Source organism: Juglans microcarpa x Juglans regia, chromosome 4D (genome assembly GCF_004785595.1).
Source record: "Juglans microcarpa x Juglans regia isolate MS1-56 chromosome 4D, Jm3101_v1.0, whole genome shotgun sequence".
Classification (NCBI taxonomy): Eukaryota; Viridiplantae; Streptophyta; class Magnoliopsida; order Fagales; family Juglandaceae; genus Juglans; species Juglans microcarpa x Juglans regia.
Window position 1 is genome coordinate 10,129,990 of NC_054600.1, and position 20,060 is coordinate 10,150,049.

The window sequence follows — 20,060 nt, forward strand, 5'->3', positions numbered from 1 at the left end:
CTTGTATTCACTTTTGTTCCTTTATCTGATTTGTATTAATTATTCTACTTTACTTGCCGCTTTATACATTTGTGCTTTAGATTGGTCACATTATTCCCTTTTCGATTTTATAAGTAAAGATTTTATACATTTATATTCTTTTATATCACACGCGGCTGATTCAGAATTAATTAGAGTCTAAATATGCCCAAGCATCCATATAAGTTATATTTTATTATGCTTGTTTTTTGTTGTGTTTCTACACAAAAAAATCTAACGGAACTGGGAAAAAGACTGAGCATTGTGAAATTTGATATCTTATTTCATTGAGAAGAGATGATGTTAATGTGTGCCAGTGCCATTTTGCATCATTATATGCTTTCTATTTTTATTTATTCCTGGTTGTAAAAATATATGCTATCAAAAAGAACTCTGTCAAATGCTAGACAACATGATTACATGATTGCAAATACAGTGACAGACACATTCAGAAGCCAATAATCTAGAGAAACAAATGGACTAACCTGTTTTTAAGTTGCGAGGTCGGATGGCGAGGCTGTCAACATTGCTACCAATGGAGAGGGAGAATGGAGGACTATATGTGTCACGACCCCGTCCCAGGAAGGACGAAATCCTGACTTAAATGCCTTTTCTTTCTTTTTCTAATAACATGCGATCGGCGTGGACATGACACTCGTGCATTCTAAATTTTTCATTTAATAAAAGGAAACACCTAATGGACATTCTATTTGAACATTCATCCATAAGAGACTCTCAGAGTCCATCCCAAAATATACATAACATAACCTATCATTCGTAACATAACTGTCCTTGTTAGGGAAGGTCCTAAGCATCTGCCTCTCCCTCTACAGTAATGCCTTGCTCCCCAGCCTTTTCATCATTACCTGGACGTTTAAAACATTTAACACAAAATGAGTCGAATACTCAGTAAGTAGTACACCATGCAGTGAACATACTAGGCATCTATTATTTTCTTTTGAAACATGCATACATAAATATTTTCGCTATTCTTAACAATGCTTTCATGCATAACAGTTTAAGGAATAAGCCATACTTTCATGCATAAACATTCTTGGGAAGTAAACCATACTTTCATGCATAAATATGCTTTTCATCTTTTCACTTTTATAGGCCATTGCATACTGTTACGCCCCGCGTGCTAGGGTTAGCGGCCCTGTGGCCAATGGATTTGCCTGTGGCCACGGGCTGGAATCCCATTCTGTTAGGGTGCAGCACTAGGTGCACTATCAGTACTACTGCCCGGCATTGCAATCTACCCATTCATTCATTGGATACCCCTTTTCATTCATTCATGTGGCCATTACGCATTTTTATACAATAAAACGTTCATTCATTCAGTTCTTTCTTTCTTTCTTTCATTCATGTCAGTCCTTTCAGTCCATTTCATCATTTAACAGTTCATTCATGGAAAACGTAATTTAAAAGCATGAACTTAACATCATCTTTTCATTTAACAGTGCATTCATGAAGGAACATCATTTTCAAAACATGAGCTTAAACATCATTATCCATAGCATCCATAAAGCATCAGTTCATAGGGACAATTTAACATCAGTTCGTAGGGACATCTTAAAATGCTTTTCTTATCATTATTTAAAACATGAGTTCATATGGGCATTTTAAAACATTTTCTTCGCGTCATTAAAAGCATCAGTTCATAGGGGCATTTTCAAACTCATTTAAAGCATCATTTGAAGCATAAGGCATGAAACATTCAAAACATTCTCATCATCTCTCTTACTTTGATGCACATGCATTTTCATGAAAAGATACATTTTCATGCTATACTATATATAGGGATAATCAATAAGTTTATTGAGAGCATGTATGGAAACCTCATGACTTAGAACCTACGTGCATGCATTACCATATACACATACACACAATTATAATGGATAGGGTGCTTAACATGGGCTATCAAGAAAGGGCTTGTACATACTATATTCATTTACTCTTTTATTTAGAAGAACATTTACAATAAGAGAGAGAGACATTCTTTCATAAAGAGAACTTGGTGTAAGAAGTATAGTCATAGCTACTTACCTGGGAGCTTTACTAGTAAGTTCCTTTGAACTTGAAAATAAACTCCTATTCAATGAAATGTAATAAATACATCAATATTCATTTCACTTTAAGCTTACTAACCGACACCCATACACGCTCACTAAACTTCCCAAGTTGGAATTAAAACGTTTCCTTTAACCCATTTTAGCTACATACATGGCACTAAGTCAACTCTTAGTATCCTCCTTCTAATATTTAAAGAACCCATGAAAGCATGAAGCTTACTTGTTGTCCCTCTTTAAAGACTACCATTTTCTATACAAGGGATAGGTAGGAATCATGAGTTAAAATGTATAGGATGGTAGGGATTTATTTAAGCATAGTAGGGAACAAGGAAGTACCACCCAAATCTGGAAATTTTATCAAAAGGGTACTTTGACAGCTTTGTAACATCATGTGGAAGTAAATCTAACAAAAGGCCAATGCCCACAAGAGGGTTGGTTTTTGTCACTTATTCTTCAATGGTTTTTCATACTAAAGTTTATCTTTGGTTAAACAAAAAGGGATGAAGTTGAGCAAGGATAAAGTGGGCTGGTTTAGGCTTCCAAAACAGAATATATTTTCAAAGTTTCCGTAGTACATGGACAGCTAGCAAATCTCAGTGCATTCATGGTCTCAAACATCCTTTGTTTAACCAAATCTCAATCATACAATTTAATATCTCAAGAGTAGTAGAAACTCAAGAAAACCTTATATGTATATATATATATATATATATATATATTCTGAAAACAGTATCAATAAAGAGATACAACTCTTAACAAATTTAAGAATTCTTGAGGTAAGCTTACTAATTTAATTTAAAAATCTTAGTGGCTTACTTAGGCCATAAACTTGAGGAAAGAAATGTTTAAAATTGTAAACTTTAACTTCATTAATTTAACAAATAAAAGCATAACTAAAAACATGGCTTAACTCAAGGTAACACAAGAAAATGACTACAAGATTTGCCTTGCAAACACACGGCTGTGACAGCCAAAACAGAACACACACACACACAGTTTCTTTATACATCTACATGTACACATCAAAGATCAACCAATCATCACTTGAGGCTAACCAAGTTAAATAGGAAATATACCATTTTCGAAGGGTAGAAGAATACACGGCACAACAGTTTCAATATGCTCGATTTTGCCAAAAGAATAGAGCATTGATGTTTGTCAACACATAGACAACAACTATAAATTAAGATTCAAGCTAAAGCAACTCAATGGGTTTCCCAAAATCAACAAAACCAAGTGGGTCGAGTTTAGGCTTTTTACCTTTGGTGAAATCCTTCCAAAGCACGAAAATGAGGAAGATGGAGATAGATTCGGCTTAGGGAAACAGAGGGTACACGAAACCCTTAGCTAGAAGTCCAAAACCGAACATCAATAATCGATCAAGAGAAACCCACTTGATTAAACCATAGCTAAGTTTTGAAGCTTGGCTTGAGATTGGAGGAGAAATGGAACGGGAGAGGAGGGTTTGTCCCATGGTGAGGGCTAGAAGTATTTCCTTCCTTTCCTTGTTCTAGCTATCGGTGGGTGTAAGAGGAAGAAGGGAAATTGTTTCTTGTCCCCTGGAACTGACGTGTAAGAGAAGAAAGGGAATTTAATTTGGCTTATGGAGGAGTCTACAGTAAAAGCTATTGTAAAGGAGATTTATTTGGCTTCTTGAGAAAGCTTTGGTTTCAAGGGAAAAGAAAAGTCAAAGGGATTTAATCAAATTTGTCCAAAAAGGTAGAGAATGAATGGTGGAGATCAATCCACATCAAGAATGCTTTTCACCTACCAATCCAATGGTAGAGTGTAATTGGGTCATTTCTTAAATAAATAAAAATAAAACGGCTTAAGAGAAAATATTTCAAAGTCTTAAAAATAATTGCCTTGATTTATTTTAATAAACCATACTCATCTTAAAATAAGACATACTCATCTTAAAATAAAATAATTGGAAGTAATAAAAATATATTTATCTCAAAATATTTAACTTAAAGAATTAATAAAAATGACGTAAGGACTTGGGTATTACAATATGTAACACCCATACCCAATCCTGGCCCAGGCCCGTGGAAGAGTCCAACCTGCCTGTAAAACGGCGTCGTTTTGATAAATAAATTTATGTTCCCTTTCCTCCTTCCCTTGACAGTTTTTCTCCTCCCTGTGTTTCTCTCTTTCCTGTCAGCTTTCTTCTCACCATTTCTTCCAACCCCACGAATTCTCTCTCTTCTCACCATTTCTCCCACTCCCCACGGAATCTCTCTTATCACCATTTCTCCCACTCTCTCATGGACTCTCTCTCTGTCTCTCTCTCTCTTAGTCTCTCTCGTCTGCTGTAGACCAGCAGTTTTTTCCCCTCCGCGCCAACAACCAACCTGCACCACCAAAGCCCATACGCAGCCACGACAAGGCCACCCACCACTAGATCCTTTCAGTTTCTTCCCCATAGCCCACAGCTAGAACAAATCCACCACCAAAAGCCCCACTAGGTGGCACCTGAGAAGCCAAAATCGAGAAACGCTGTCTACACTGTGAGCCTCTCCTCCACAAACGAGCAACCGACGGTAAACCGTAGCAACCATAATGTCGTAAGACACGCTCCACCGTGTTCTCTATTTTGGGAAGTAAAAAACAGAGCAAATTCTCTTACCCCTCAGCCCAGCTTCGCCCTGCACAAAAATTGTCGACCAGCTCGTGGGTTGCCTCCGTCACTACAAGAAAATGGCTCTATTGCGGCGATTTATGGTCTGCTAGAAATAATATCGCTGCAATAAGTCATTATTCACGGTGATTTCGTGGTCGACGCGGCTTACAACACGCTTGTTTTTATTTTTACCTTTTGCAGCGATTTTAAACACACTTGCGACATTAAAAATTCGCTATAAATATATTTTAACTTTTGCAACGATTTTAATGATAATCAAAGCGAATTTAACCGCCGCAAAAGGTGAAAACCTTATACCGACGCACAATTTGGCTACAATTGTCATTTTAATGTACACGGCACCAAAACAACAGAATATTAGATTTTCCCCCCAAATCTCGATTTCACCATCGTCCCCAACTTCTTCTTCCCCATTTCTCTCTAGCTGCATGTTAAGCAAAGCCCACTCAAAATTTTTGCTATGTCCCTTCCACTGAATGAAACCACTAACATCAGCGCTGCTCCAATCCAGTGATTCTTGCGTAAGCAAATTACTCTGCTCCACCCCACCGAAAACCCACCAATCGGCGTCTTCACTCACTAATGCCGAGGCCACACCAGTGAAAAAAGTTCCATTTTTTCAACACCCTAAGGCTTTGTTCTTCATCATCGTCAGCCTGTTTCTTAATCAAAGTGGGTTGGAGTCGATTTTTCTTCCCTTCATCTCCTGATCCACTTGGTTGGAGTCGATTTCCCAAGGTAAATTACTCTGTTCAATGTATTCATGGTTCTTAATGAAACTGTTTAGATCAAGTAGAAACATGGATGTTTTGCTATAATATTTATGCTTAGGTTTTGAGAAGCACACACGTTGGACAATCCCGCAAGCGAGAGGAAGTGTTTCATCATGTGTTTCTCACGAATATTAATTTATGCATCGCTTTCTTTGACTCTCGCAAACTCCAGAATGCTTGGTTGATCCATTAATGTTCTAAAGAGAAAACTAAATTCTCTTTCTATTATTATTCTTTCTCTAAGAAGACAGCCATAGCTGATCAATCAAATATAACTTGGTATTGAGTTACGGACACAAAAAATTAAACCCAATGATGTTGTATTTATACCTAATACAACATCATTAGCATCTTATGCCTGCATTATTAGGTTTAAAATTATCATTCTAGAGGGATGATGGATGATGAATTGTTGATCAATTTGCTTATATTTAATTGATGAGTATAGGAATCCAAATACATGGACCACTAACTACAATATATTTGAGATTTTGGGACGAAATTATTTAGGGATGAAAAAAATTTCGTCCCTAAATGTCATTTCTTGGGACGAAATTTAAATTTCGTCCCAAAAAATTGATGACTTTACAAAACCGTTTGAACGTTACAATAACTGTTCGAACATAATTTTCTGTGACGAATTAAATTGTCTCAAAAATTTTTTCCCATTCGAACATAAAAAAATACATTCGAACAGTAAAATTCGGCGGAGAATTAATTTATTATGGCGGTTAAAGTTCACAAACATTCGAACGATTATTTGTTGCGTTCGAATGGAAAATATTTGGTGGCAAATCCTGGCAGGAAGGTTTCTTAACCGTTCGAACGAAATATATTTAGTTAGAACATATTCAAGCACCACATTTATACATTCGAATGTATAATATTAATTTCGGTACGAAACTCAAAATATAAAAAATATATATTTATATAAAAATTCATTAATTAATTTTATGTAATTAATTTAAAAATATTTTAATGATTTCTTTTATGTTAAATAAGATTTTTTAGTTAAATAAATATTATCAACCATACACCACATAATATAAATCAATAATTACTTCAGAAAAGATTTTATATTTAATTTACAAATAAAGTAAATTATCAAAACACCATATATATTGTTCATAACTATAATAAAAGCAAATATAAATAAAAAATAGAAACTACTGTGATGCGAGGTCTCTACACACATCCTCGACTGCAGCTAATTGTATCTCTACTTGTGTCAGCCGAGTACTGAGCATGACCTGAGTTGCATTATTGGCATTAATCGATGTACGTAACTCATTAACCTCTGTACGTAACCCAGAGACGGCAATCATAATCTCTATACGCAACTCAGACATGGTAGTATGCACTGCATCAATCACTGCTTATGTGTGTACGCCGAGCTCAGCACGCAATATGTCAGCCATCTCCTCGCGAATAGATGTGCGTGATGCCTCAGCCTGTGTAGATATCTCACCACCCGATACTTCAGTATCTCCTGGCTGTGCATCTCTCTGAATCTCAGCCCTGTCAGGAACAGCCCCACGAAAATGAAATCTCGAGTGTCCCGTGCTCCTTGACAGGGTGGTGCTATTGATCGGTGCCATCGAAAATCGGGAACGCTCGGCAGGTTCGGACATGACCCCGGCATGTAGCAAAAAACAAGTGATGAGGATCCCAAATGGCAGTATATTTGTCGTAATGAACAGTGCCTTTGATCGGATCCTCTCAAATATATAACCAACGAGGTCGATCGGGATGCCATGAGCGACCCGTATCATAAATCTCGTTCGATCCATGCCGACCTCAGTCTTGTGCTGCCGTGGGTCAATATTGTTGGCAATGATCAAATTCATAATTTTGAAGAAAGAATATAAATCTGCCTGCCTAATACTCTTCGTCCCATCGTACACTGGAGCATCTGGACCAACAATCAAGTCCCTGACCTCATGATCAGCAAGTGTATTGATCTCATCTATGTAATCTGGTCCTTCGTCCTGAGACATAGCTGCATCACCTGAAGGATCAGATTCTCTAGGCGGCAGGTTAGGATAGGCATCAAGAAGCCTAGGAATACCCAGATATGCAGCGAGTCCGTCCGCTGAAAATATAATAGGAGCTCCTCGGACACAGATCCGGTATGCCCCTCCATCGTCTGGGCTGGCAGCACCGAGCTCTTTATAAAACTCAGTAACGATATAAATGAAGGAAACGAGCTCCATTCTTTCTTCTCGCTGATCTAAGATTGGTGCCCAACCACGATCATTGAATATTGATGGGAGGGAATAACTCTCCCATATAAGAGCTACAAAATCAGACAGTTTTACCTGTCGCTCAAGTAAAACAGTTCTCTCTCGAACTGTTTGGATGGAAAGTTCTTCTGATCTACCACGTTTACGACCCTGATAAGACATTATTATGAACCTGAAATTTTAAAAATAAAATATATATTCAACATTAGTGATAAAATCTAATTACGACGAATGATTTATAAAATTATCTACTTTAATAAATTAATTGATAGAATAATTCAATAAAACGATTAAAACAATTTAATAATCTAATATAAACAAAATAGTTCGAATTTGATATAAAGCGTTCGAATGAATATAATATATGGTCGAACGGAAACTGAACACTGTTCAAACGCTTAATATATGGTTCGAACGTAAGGGTTAAATCGTTCGAACGCGTTCGAACGAAAACCAGATCTAACTCGGCCATGGCTGAGTCAACTCAGCGGCCATGAAAACACCTAAAATAGCATCGATTCCGTGGTTTCTTTGACAAAATACGTAGTACTCTTCATTTCTAAACATTCTACGGTAGATTTATGATGTTCTACGGTGACTATTGATGAAAAAATCTAATTTTTTAAAAACAAAAACGAATAAATCCATAAAATTATAAAATAAACGGTAAAATGAGTTTGAAAATGCATACCTTCACTTGGGAGGAAGAGTGTTTGACGTAGGTACTGATTAAGGCGGCAGACGGCGGCGATTGTAGTGCGTTCAAACATTTTCTCGCTTTTCAAATGGTGGGATGGCGGCGTGAGAGAAATCTCTGCCCGCGATAACTTATGTGTGCATAAACGTTCGAACGTTAAATATTAATGTTCAAACGGTAATATAAAAACTAATATTTTACCTTCGAACGATAATATAAAATCGTTCGACCGTGAATATTTCACGTTCGAACATAATTTGTTTTAAGTTTAGTAAAAATTATATTAAATGTATATTATATTTATAATCCTATAAATTAATATAATATATATACTATTATAGTAGATTATATATACTGTAATATATATGTAATATTATAATATATTATAATATATATTATGATAGTAGAATTCTTTAAATGAAAACATAATAACTTATATGTATTTTTTTATAGTATAATAGTAATATATCATAATACTTTACCATCAAAGTGTTATATATGAGGTTGTAATATATATATATATATATGATAGCATATAGAACTATATGATATGAGTTTATATTTAACTAATATATATCATACTATATATTCCATTATACTTTACTATATAAGTTATATATGATACTATACAACATATATATATAGAGTATAGATTACTAATATACTATTATCTTATAAATTTCTTTATAATTTATTATGTGACCTTAGTATATTTGAGGCTATATATATGTTCTCCGGATATATTACTAATACATATGATCTAATATTTTTCACTATACTTTAATATAGGATAATATATATGATACGATATATATCATATATAGTATAGATTATTATATATCATATCGTAATCATTACTAATATATTTTTCTTTATAATAATTTAGTACAGTTTAATATATATTACAGTATATATTACTAATATATATCATAGTATATATTATTAATAGATATCATCTTACATGTTTATAGTATACTCTAGTATACTATACTATATCAGAAGATATTTAGTATAGATTACTATATATATGATAGTATATATAACTAATAAATATGATCTTATATTACTTTTCATTTAATGATGAAAAAAATTATATTTAAACATAAAGGTGATGTGTTCGAACGGCACTCGTAAACCGTTCGATCACATATTTGGCATTTGAACGTATAAAATAACATTTGAATGGATTATTGCTATGGTGGGAAAACATCCCACCAATTAAAGACTGATGGACTACCGTTCGAACGTAATTTGTTATAGTTCGAATGGATTTTTTCAGTGGTGGGAACATATCCCGCTAATTAAACTATAGTATCATCTAATATGTCTATATATATTAATGTTGTTCTTTTATTCAAAGTATAATGAAAAAAAATATTAATAAACATTTACAATACCGTTCGAACAGTTAAAAATAAAAGTTCGAACGGATAATTTTGAGCGGGAATGATTCAATAACATTCGAACATATTATTTATACATTCGAACGTGAAAATCTAGGAGGGAATTTTCTCCCGCTAAATATTTTCACGCTCGAACGGTTAGTAAATAACCGTTAGAACATGAAATCTTCTGCAAAAATACGACAGAACCTCACAATATTGTCGCTCTCCTCCCGCGCGCCCTCTCAGTGTCGCCCGAAGTTTACCCCCTTCGCGTACCAAAGGTATTCTTCCTCAAACTAGCCCCCAAACTCAAAAAGATTTCCATCTCACTCAATTATTCTCGGATTACTACTTGCAGTGGAGCTTATTCGCACGACATATCACCATCCTTCCCTTTTCATCTCCAAAAATTCAGGTATACCTTTTATATTCTCATGCATGGTTTGAACTTAATATTTTACAATGTTAGAAATTTGTATGCTTTGATATTGTTGTTTGTGTTGCTGTGAGTTTGTGATTAATGGGGTTTTCGGCATTGTTGAAGACGACTGAAAACTGGAATGAATACGTTCGAACGGTTTAGGATTACCGTTTAAACGTATTCATTATGTTCGAACATAGGTTAGAATCGTTCGAACGTAAACATTACATCAATGTATTTACATTTAGAATATAAATATTTCCGGATAGTTGTAAATTATATGTACTACTAAATCTTTAAATTAAAATACAAATAATTAGGATTTACTATCATTTAAATAGTTAATTCTAAATTAATAAAATTAATAAAATTAATATTTAAATTAAAATACTATTAAATCTTTAAATTAAAATACAAATAGTTAAGATTTAATAATACTTAAATACTTAATTCTAAATTCATAAAATGAAGTTTGTAAATTAAAATACTACTAAATCTTTAAATTAAAATACAAATAGTTAAGATTTAATAATACTTAAATACTTAATTCTAAATTCATAAAATGAAGTTTGTAAATTAAAATACTACTAAATCTTTAAATTAAAATACAAATAGTTAAGATTTAATAATACTTAAATACTTAATTCTAAATTAATAAAATGAAGTTTGTAAATTAAAATACTACTAAATCTTTAAATTAAAATACAAATAGTTAAGATTTAATAATACTTAAATACTTAATTCTAAATTAATAAAACTAATATTTAAATTAAAATCTGGAATAAATCTTGAAATAATACCTACTAATTATGTTTTTTTGTATTGTTGTATAAATAATATGTTGTTATTATTTGACATATATTAACATATCTTGCATTGTTTGTTCATCAAAATAAACCTTAGACCCGTTTGAGAATTATCAATCCTGATGAATGCTTGATTGATAACTCTTGAATTGTCCAGAGTGGACAGTTTGAAATTGTAAGATCATTCTCGCAAACTATAGAACTATATCTGTTGTCGTCCAACATTATGATTTTGGTAGATTTATCCATTGTTATCTGGATATGCAGTTTCGGTGATAGTGCAACGACGTGTTAATCGTCAGTGCACACAACCAAACGAGCATATTTGGAGAACTATGGAGAGATTCTGCCGAAATTTTTGTTGGACGTGACAGATAATAGATCATAGGTTGGCGACTATGATCTTACAATCCCGAACGGGATAGGAGCAACTACCCGGTGAAAGGTGGCATACTCATTGATTGGTACATGATACATGGTTGTTTGCTGATGCACATGTGATTGTTTGTAATGAATATAGTCAACATGGATAAGAGTTGGATGAGAGTTAACGATCGATTGGGTCAGAATTACAATGTATATGCTGAAGGTGTTAAGAAATTCTTGGAGTTTGCATTAGGTACATGTGATAGTGATGGACGTATCAAATGCCCATGCAGAGAATGCAGGAATTTGCGTTCTCATAAGATAGACTTGGTGAGAGAGCATCTGTTTGTCAAAGGTATTGATAAGGGTTATACTGATTGGGTTTTACACGGCGAACCATATCCAACTTCATTTGAGGCTCCACATGAAGAAGAAGAGATCGATAAAGATGTACAACCAGAGATTGTTGGAGATGAATACGATGAGGATATGGAGCAAATGTTAGGTGACATCGGTGCGGGAATGTTTATGGATGAAAGTGACACGAACACATCAAGCTCAAATGATGGGGGCCATAACACTTTTGCACGCTTGTGGAATGATTCACAGCGTGAGCTATATCCAGGATGCAGAAGACACAATAAGTTGTCATTTACAGTAAGATTGCTTAACATAAAATCAATGTGTCGATTATCTATTAAGGCAGTCAATATGTTACTTGAGCTGTTTAAAGAGGCACTGCCGATAGACAATACTTTACCTCGTAACTTCTATGAAGCAAAAAAGTTGAAATGAGGACTCGGATTTGATTACAACGTAATACATGCATGTAAGAATGACTGCATATTATTTTGGCGAGAGAATGAGCAGTTGAACGAGTGTCTTATATGCCATGAGTCAATATGGACATCGGACAAGGCAAATATTCCACAAAAGGTCGGACGCCACTTTCCATTGATACCTAGATTATAATGATTATTTATGTCACGCGCAACGGCTGTAGACATGACATGGCACTCATCAGACAGAGCAAGGAACAATGATATTTTGTCACATCCTGCTGACTCCCAGGTGTGGAAGGAATTTGATCAGGAACACCCATGGTTTGCTGAAGAACCGCGTAATGTAAGACTTGGGTTAGCAACAGATGGATTTAATCCGTTTGGAAACATGAGTACTAGTCATAGTACTTGGCCAGTTGTACTTATGCCGTATAATCTACCACCAGGGAAGTGTATGAAAGATCTATATTTCATGATGAGTTTGCTCATCCCAGGTCCGAGGTCACCGGGAAATGATATAGACATACACTTACAGCCATTGATTGTAGAATTGAAAGATTTGTGGGAGAATGGGGTTGTTACATTTGATTCGTCAATAGGCAAGTCGTTCAAGATGCATGCTGTAGTGTTGTGGACAATAAATGATTTTCCGACTTATGGAAATTTGTCAGGTTGGAGTACTAAAGGGAAAATGACATGTCCAACTTGTAACAAACATACCAAATTTGAATGGCTTACATACAGGAGGAAATTATGTTTCATGGGTCATCGTCGATTTTTGCCTGGTGACCATAGATGGCGTGGAAATTCTAGAATGTTTGATGGAACTGTTGAATGGGGCCAACCTCCACCATATTTGTCTGGCGAAGATGTACTTGCACAATTTATAGATGTTGGATGTAATGAATTTGGTAAAAAACAACGAAAGAGAAAACGAGCTACGAATGAGTTGAATTAGACAAATAAGAGTATATTTTTCGAACTCCAGTACTGGTCGAAGTTAAAATTGCGGCATAGCCTTGATATTATGCATATTAAAAAAAATATATGCGAATCCGTATTGGGAACATTGATGTCAATTGAACGAAAAACAAAGGATACAATAAACTCAAGGAAGGATTTGAAGCGGTTGGAAATAAGACGGGAAATGCAATTGCAAGAAAATAGTTCGTCTGTCTACATGCCGATTGGGTGGTATACATTGTCAAGGAATTAAAGGGTTACATTTTGTGAGTGGCTAATGAAGATAAAATTACCGGACGGTTATGCCTCGAATCTAACTAGGTGTGTGAGAACAAATGATTGGAAAATAACTAGATTAAAAAGTCATGATTGTCATGTTTTCTTACAGTGTATCTTGCCTAGTGGTATCCGTGGGTACTTGACCAGAGATGTGCGCGTGGCTTTGACTGAGTTGGGTGCATTTTTTAAAGACTTATGTGCTAAGACATTGAATATAGAAGCTTTGGATCGAATGGAACGAGAAATTGCCATAATATTGTGTAAGCTAGAAAGTATTTACCCACCATCATTCTTCGATGTCATGGTTCACCTAGCCGTTCATTTGCCACGTGAGGCTCGGCTTGCAGGACCAGTTCAATATAGATGAATGTATCCCATTGAACGATTTCTTGGAAAGTTGAAACGTACAATGGGTAACAAGGCCTGTCCAGAAGGATCAATTGCAGAAGCATATATTGACGATGAGTGGCATACCTTCTGTTCCAAATATTTCCACGGAGTTGACACTTGGTTTGATCGGCCAGAAAGAAACTTTGACGTTGATCGAGCAAGGCAACGGAATGTGTTTTCTGTGTTTTCCCAACAAGTTTGTCCAATTGGTGCAGTGTGTGGTTATGACTTGTGTGGAAGAGAGTTCGAGAAAGCTCAGTGGTACGTGCTGAACAATTGCCCTGAGATAGAGAACTACTTGAAGTAAGTTTTAACTTTTTCTTAATTTAAATTCCCTCATTTACTTTTAAAAAAGTCTAAGAATATAAAAAATTTGTGGAAATCATCAATTTCAGTTATCATATTAACGTGCTCAAGGAACTGGGAGTAAATAATATAAACCAGAAACATGAAGAGGAGTTCTCGAGATAGTTTGAAGAACGGGTAATGATATTATATATGTGTTACTCAATAACCAATGAAAAAATATTAATTTTAATTTTGATATAGTATATGCTTTACTCAATATGTAGGTTGTACAAATGCATGCGAATAATCCAAATGATATATCGGATGAAGTGTATGCATTGGCGCGTGGCCCATCGAGACGCGCTGCTCGATATTCTGCATGTATTTCTCAGGGAAGTAGGTATCACACAATGGATCGAGATTGTTATAAGAAAACCCAAAATAGTGGTGTCCTAGTCGAAGGAAGTCATGATGGAGAAAATATTGATTTCTATGGGGTTATTGTCGATATAATTGGGAAATATTTGGGAGAGATTGCGGTGTATCTATTTAAGTGTGATTGGTGGGATTTAAGCAATCCTCGTACTGGAGTCCGTGATGAATAATATTTTCTGAGTGTTAATACATCAAAAAAATGGTATGAAGATGATCATTTTATTTTGGCTTCTCAAGCATATCAAGTATTCTACTTAGATGACCCGAAGTTAGGAAATCAATGGCGAGTAGTACAAAAATATTCTCCAAGAAATATATATGATATTATCCCTCAGGCGGAAGGACAAGATGAAGAAAAATATGACTCCTCTACTCAAGAAGCATACCAAGAGAGTCAACCCGCTTTAAATTTGTTTGTGAATTTGAGCCAGTATGAGATGATTCCATTAAATAGAAAATATATTGAGGCTGAAATTGTTGATGCGACAATTGAGGAAAATGTTGAATCATCTGAAGTATCTACAGATGATGAGAGCGAATTGTCAAATGAAACTGATACAGATTATGATTGACCAATTATGTGTTAACATTACACTTGATGACAAATATTTTACTTATTGAATGTATTAGTAGTTTGAAATTATGCTGCCAAAGAGGAAGGAAGTTCGCAACCCATCTCCATCTGTTCCTAGCTCTCCTTCAGACTTACCATTAGAGATTAACTCTATAGAACAAGGTAAAAATCTAATACTCATGAAAGTTATTAATTAAGGTCCTATAATAGACATATAAATGAAATTGATTACAATGTTATTTTTTATAGAGTCTACAATACAATCTCGTCAAGGTCGAGGCACCACTAGAGAGGTGACGTTGGAAAAATATCGGAAGGTGGGTAAGATCAAGGTTAACATTCCTGACAAACATACCGGGGGCGAAGGACAACTAGCAGCTTGGCTTGCATCGCGTGTGGGTGGTTTTACACGAACTTATGCACCTTTGGCAACGACTTCATGGAAGAAAGTCCCCCAAGATGTTAAAGAGCTTATCAAGAAGCGTTGTTTGGTAATGTTTAAAACATTGATTTAGTAGAATAAATTTCTATATTTTACTTAAATTTAGAATATTATAAATGATAATGTGTTTGTGACTATTTTTTTCAAGGATGATTTCGAATTAAATTTTGGTCGGAGAGAGGAGCGTAAAACTGTGGAAGAGCTTATGGGTAATGCATTTCGCAAATATAAGGTGAGTTGTCATGAGCATTATAATAAGTTTGAGCAGAAGGAAGATGCACGCCAACATCCTTTTCAGGATGTTCGACCTTCTGAGTGGGAAAAACTTTGTGACATGTTTGAGGATCCATCATATAAGGTATAATTAAATTTAATTATTTTACTTGTCTTATTTGTCATTTTGCTTCATAATATTTTCAATTTCTTTGCAGGAGTGAAGTTCTATAAACAAAACAAATAGATCAAAATTGAAGATTAATCATCATGCAGGCTCAAGATCTTTCCATCGCCTTTCTAAGAAATTGGTATTGCTATTTTTTTATTGGATATAGTTAATTATTTGGATGAATCATCATGACTTTATATCTTAATAAATTTATTGTAGCAAGATTCAGATATTAATTATGATCTGACAAAATTATATGCTGCATCGCACACTGATTGTAATGGAGAGTGGACTCATCCTGATGCTCGTGAAAATTATGTAAGTATTATAACCTGTTTTAATTAAATATATTAGAATATTTATGACGATAGTAATTCTTTATCTTATATATGTCTAGGATAAAATGGTTGCCCTACGTGCTGAATCTGTGTCAGATCAAAATTTATCAACAAGTGATATTGATATTTTTACACAAGTCCTGGGTCAAAGTTCAGGATATTTGAGGGGTTTGGGTCGCTGTGTAAACCCTGGTCCCTCTTCCTCTTCTTCTGGGAATGCATCTATGACTTCTATAGAGCTAGAGAATGCGAATTCCAGAATCGAAAAATTGACTGCAAGACAGCATGAGTTAGAGGCTCTTTGCAAAACAAGCAGATATGGAAATGCGCCTCAAACAACATGAAGAACAACAAAAAGAGTTCAGAAGACAGATGCAACTCCAAATGCAGCAGCTTATGCAACAGTACAAGCCTCCAAGCAACTGATGGCTTTTTACGTACAGATTTTAGGATTATCTATTTATGTACGAACAATGCCCGTCTCGACTGTTATTTATTTAGTTTGCGCTTATTATAACATTTTTGTGAGTGTTAAACAGTTTCTAATGTATTTTTTCAAATATTATGAATATCTATTTGGTTTTCTATTATTGATTTAAATTGAAGAGATTTCGTTCGAACGAACATAAAACGTTCGAACTCTATGTTTGAACGACAATAGCGTTTGAACATTAACATAATGTTCGAACGAAATTTATGTTCGTAGAGTTTGAACGATCACACAACGTTCGAAAGTCATTTATTTCAGTCGTGTTCGAACATAACCTATACCGTTCGAACCCATATACCGTTCGACCTGACCATTTAACGTTCGAACACAAAGATAAATTCATACCGTTCGAACGACTTTATGTTTGTTCGAACATATTTCGCAATCGTTCAAACACGTCACTACTGTTCGAGCTTAAAATTGTTTCAGTTCGAACGATATTCTGGGACGAATTTCAACCGTGACAAAAAGAAATTACCGTTCGAACATGTTCGAACGGTTTCTTTCAATTTCATCCCAAAATATATTTTTTGGGATGAAATGGTGATTTTCGTCCCAAAATACCTTTTAGCACAGTGATGTTGGAACGACCTTGGGATGAATTTTTTTTGTTCCAAAAACTTTTTTGGGATGAAATTGGGGTCTTTTGGGACAAAAATTTTCGTCCCAAAAGACCATTTCTGTTGTAGTGACTTGTCTTTGCATCAGATTACATATCGATGTGGCTAAGGAGTGATAGTTTTTTCCCCCAATGTCTCACTTTAAAGTTTGGGGACCCATGCAGTAGCACTAATTGGAACAAGCTATCCTTACATTTTGTCTTTGACAAAGTTTTACTGAATTATTTCAATAATAATTCGTTAACTACATTAATTAAAAAGTACTTCTCACTAGGAGATGAAAAGTTGATTTCAAAAGTCTATGTGATCATGTAATGGAATGGTATTAAATTGTTTATTTAAATACATATGTGATGATGAGAATATATTACCTATCTTTTAGGGAAGATCATATAAACACGTTTGCTTCTTGAAATCTCTTCTAAAACTTCCCAAAAATGTATGTTTTGGAAGGCTAAAGAATAATGCTATCTAAATAATAATAAGGTTTCTTTGGTTACAATTGCGACGAATTGTTACTCATCACTAATTGTGAGATATTCAAGTTGTTATATATATATATATATTGTTCAGAACAACTGGTTAATTATATAGCTAGGTCATGTATATAAAGTTCTTGTCATGTGTTTGGAGATCAAGAATCCAAAACCACCATGTGGCATTTGTAAGGATGAACGCTGATCATGATGATGATCATGCAGATGATGGTCTTTAATCATGATTTGTGTGAAAATTCTGCAACACGATTAATGAAGTACTACTGCATGGCTTCTAATTCAACTATATATGCATGTGCATGGTTCTTACTAAATCTAAGAGAATTTGTGAGTTCCTCAAGGGCATGCATGATCATAGATCGATGAAGATATGCCAAATTAATTAGTTGTTGTTAACGAACTCAAGTCAGTTTATAAAGTACTACTTTTTTTTTTGATAGAAAACGGACTGCATTCCATTCATAATAAAAGACATACAACTTTGACTTGAAAATAAGTCAGTTACAAACGTTAATAGCTCCCCAGCACACTTTCGTGGCTGACATGGTCTAATCCAGATAGCAAATCTCTAAAGACCGAAGTCTAAGAGATCTGTCGTGCACAACTCTGTTCCAGATAGAGTTAACAGTAACCGACAAAACCCATGCCCTGCCTAATCTATAAAGTACTACTTGATCATGTATTGTGCTGATCATCCTAGTGTTCAAATTCATTACCATAAAGTCGTCTCGTAATTGATCTCAATCGCATGTACGTTTTGCTTTTATCGATCACCCAAATCTCATATGTGAACAAAATTTCTCCCCCATTTAATGAATTCCTTAATCCCAATGTATATATGTGTCTGGTATACCAGTTTTTACAGCTTAAACCAACTATTAACTTAGGTTTTTGTTCATATACCTTAATTTCTCGATTGATGTATATAAGATTTATCTAAAGCTAGCTTTTGGGTTCACGAGTTTCCCCTTCATGGGATATATATATATATATATATATATATATATATTCACCTAAATATTTGTATGTTTTGTTAAGAGCACTCTACGTACTGAGTGTTTAAGATTTATGATCACAAGTGTTTTAGGGTTTAGATCATGATCACGATCTTCAATTGATGGTGAGTAATTGATGATCACTACATTAATATGCATGCATATTATATATATATATATATTTATATATATATCTTGTGCATATATATATGATGTCTCCCGAACATTTAGGGGAGCTAGCAGCTTGTTGTTATATATGTGCAATATTAGGACTTGGATTAATAATGTCTTAATAATTAGTACTTAAATAAAAGACAAATGGACTCTGAGCACTACTTAATTTCGGAGAAAATAAGTTGCTAATTTAATCAAAGTGTTTGGTAAGTGAATACTAATAATTTACTGCCATTCCACAAACAGTTCACTACGGTAATCAACTATTCATTACCCTTTTTTTTTTTTTTTTTTTTTTTTTGTCCAATAAGCTAATGTATTGATCACTAAATGAAGCACTCCTCAAGGGCAATGAGTTTAATTGCTACTTATAACCTTTGTTCTTATAAAAATATATAAATAAATTGATTCACTAAATGAATTACATTTAAAAATGGGTGCCAACCCTAGCTTTTCAATTGGTCATTGGGAAGAAGAAAAGGTAAGAACTTGCTTAATTGTGGGAGCATGATCTTGAATACCATGATGAGTTTAATCAATTGCTGAAAACTTTCCTAGCACTAAAGTCACATCTATGTTTGATTAACCATGACAAGTTTATAGCTATTTTTTCCTTATTCAAGTACAAGATTAGTCTTTTGATTTTTTCAAGTACTTCAATGACAAGTATATGTTACTAATAGTTGATGACCTTGCCTTTAAAGTATGTGAATAAATCTCAGTGTTTGGGTGCCTTCTTTTTGTATTTTCAATGCTTATAATTGTCTATGATTAGAATGACAAAACAATTGGATGGGAAGTGGGACGATTGGGTGGTTTGGCATGGGATCATACTTGTCATGTTTTTGTCACTTCATCTCCCAATTTGATTAATTTACATCGCAACAACTTGTAACTAACAACATGGATTGAGTTTGATTGCATTATCTTTCTAGGTCCTGCATATTAATCTTGGAGGTTATATATATGTATCTATCAAATCA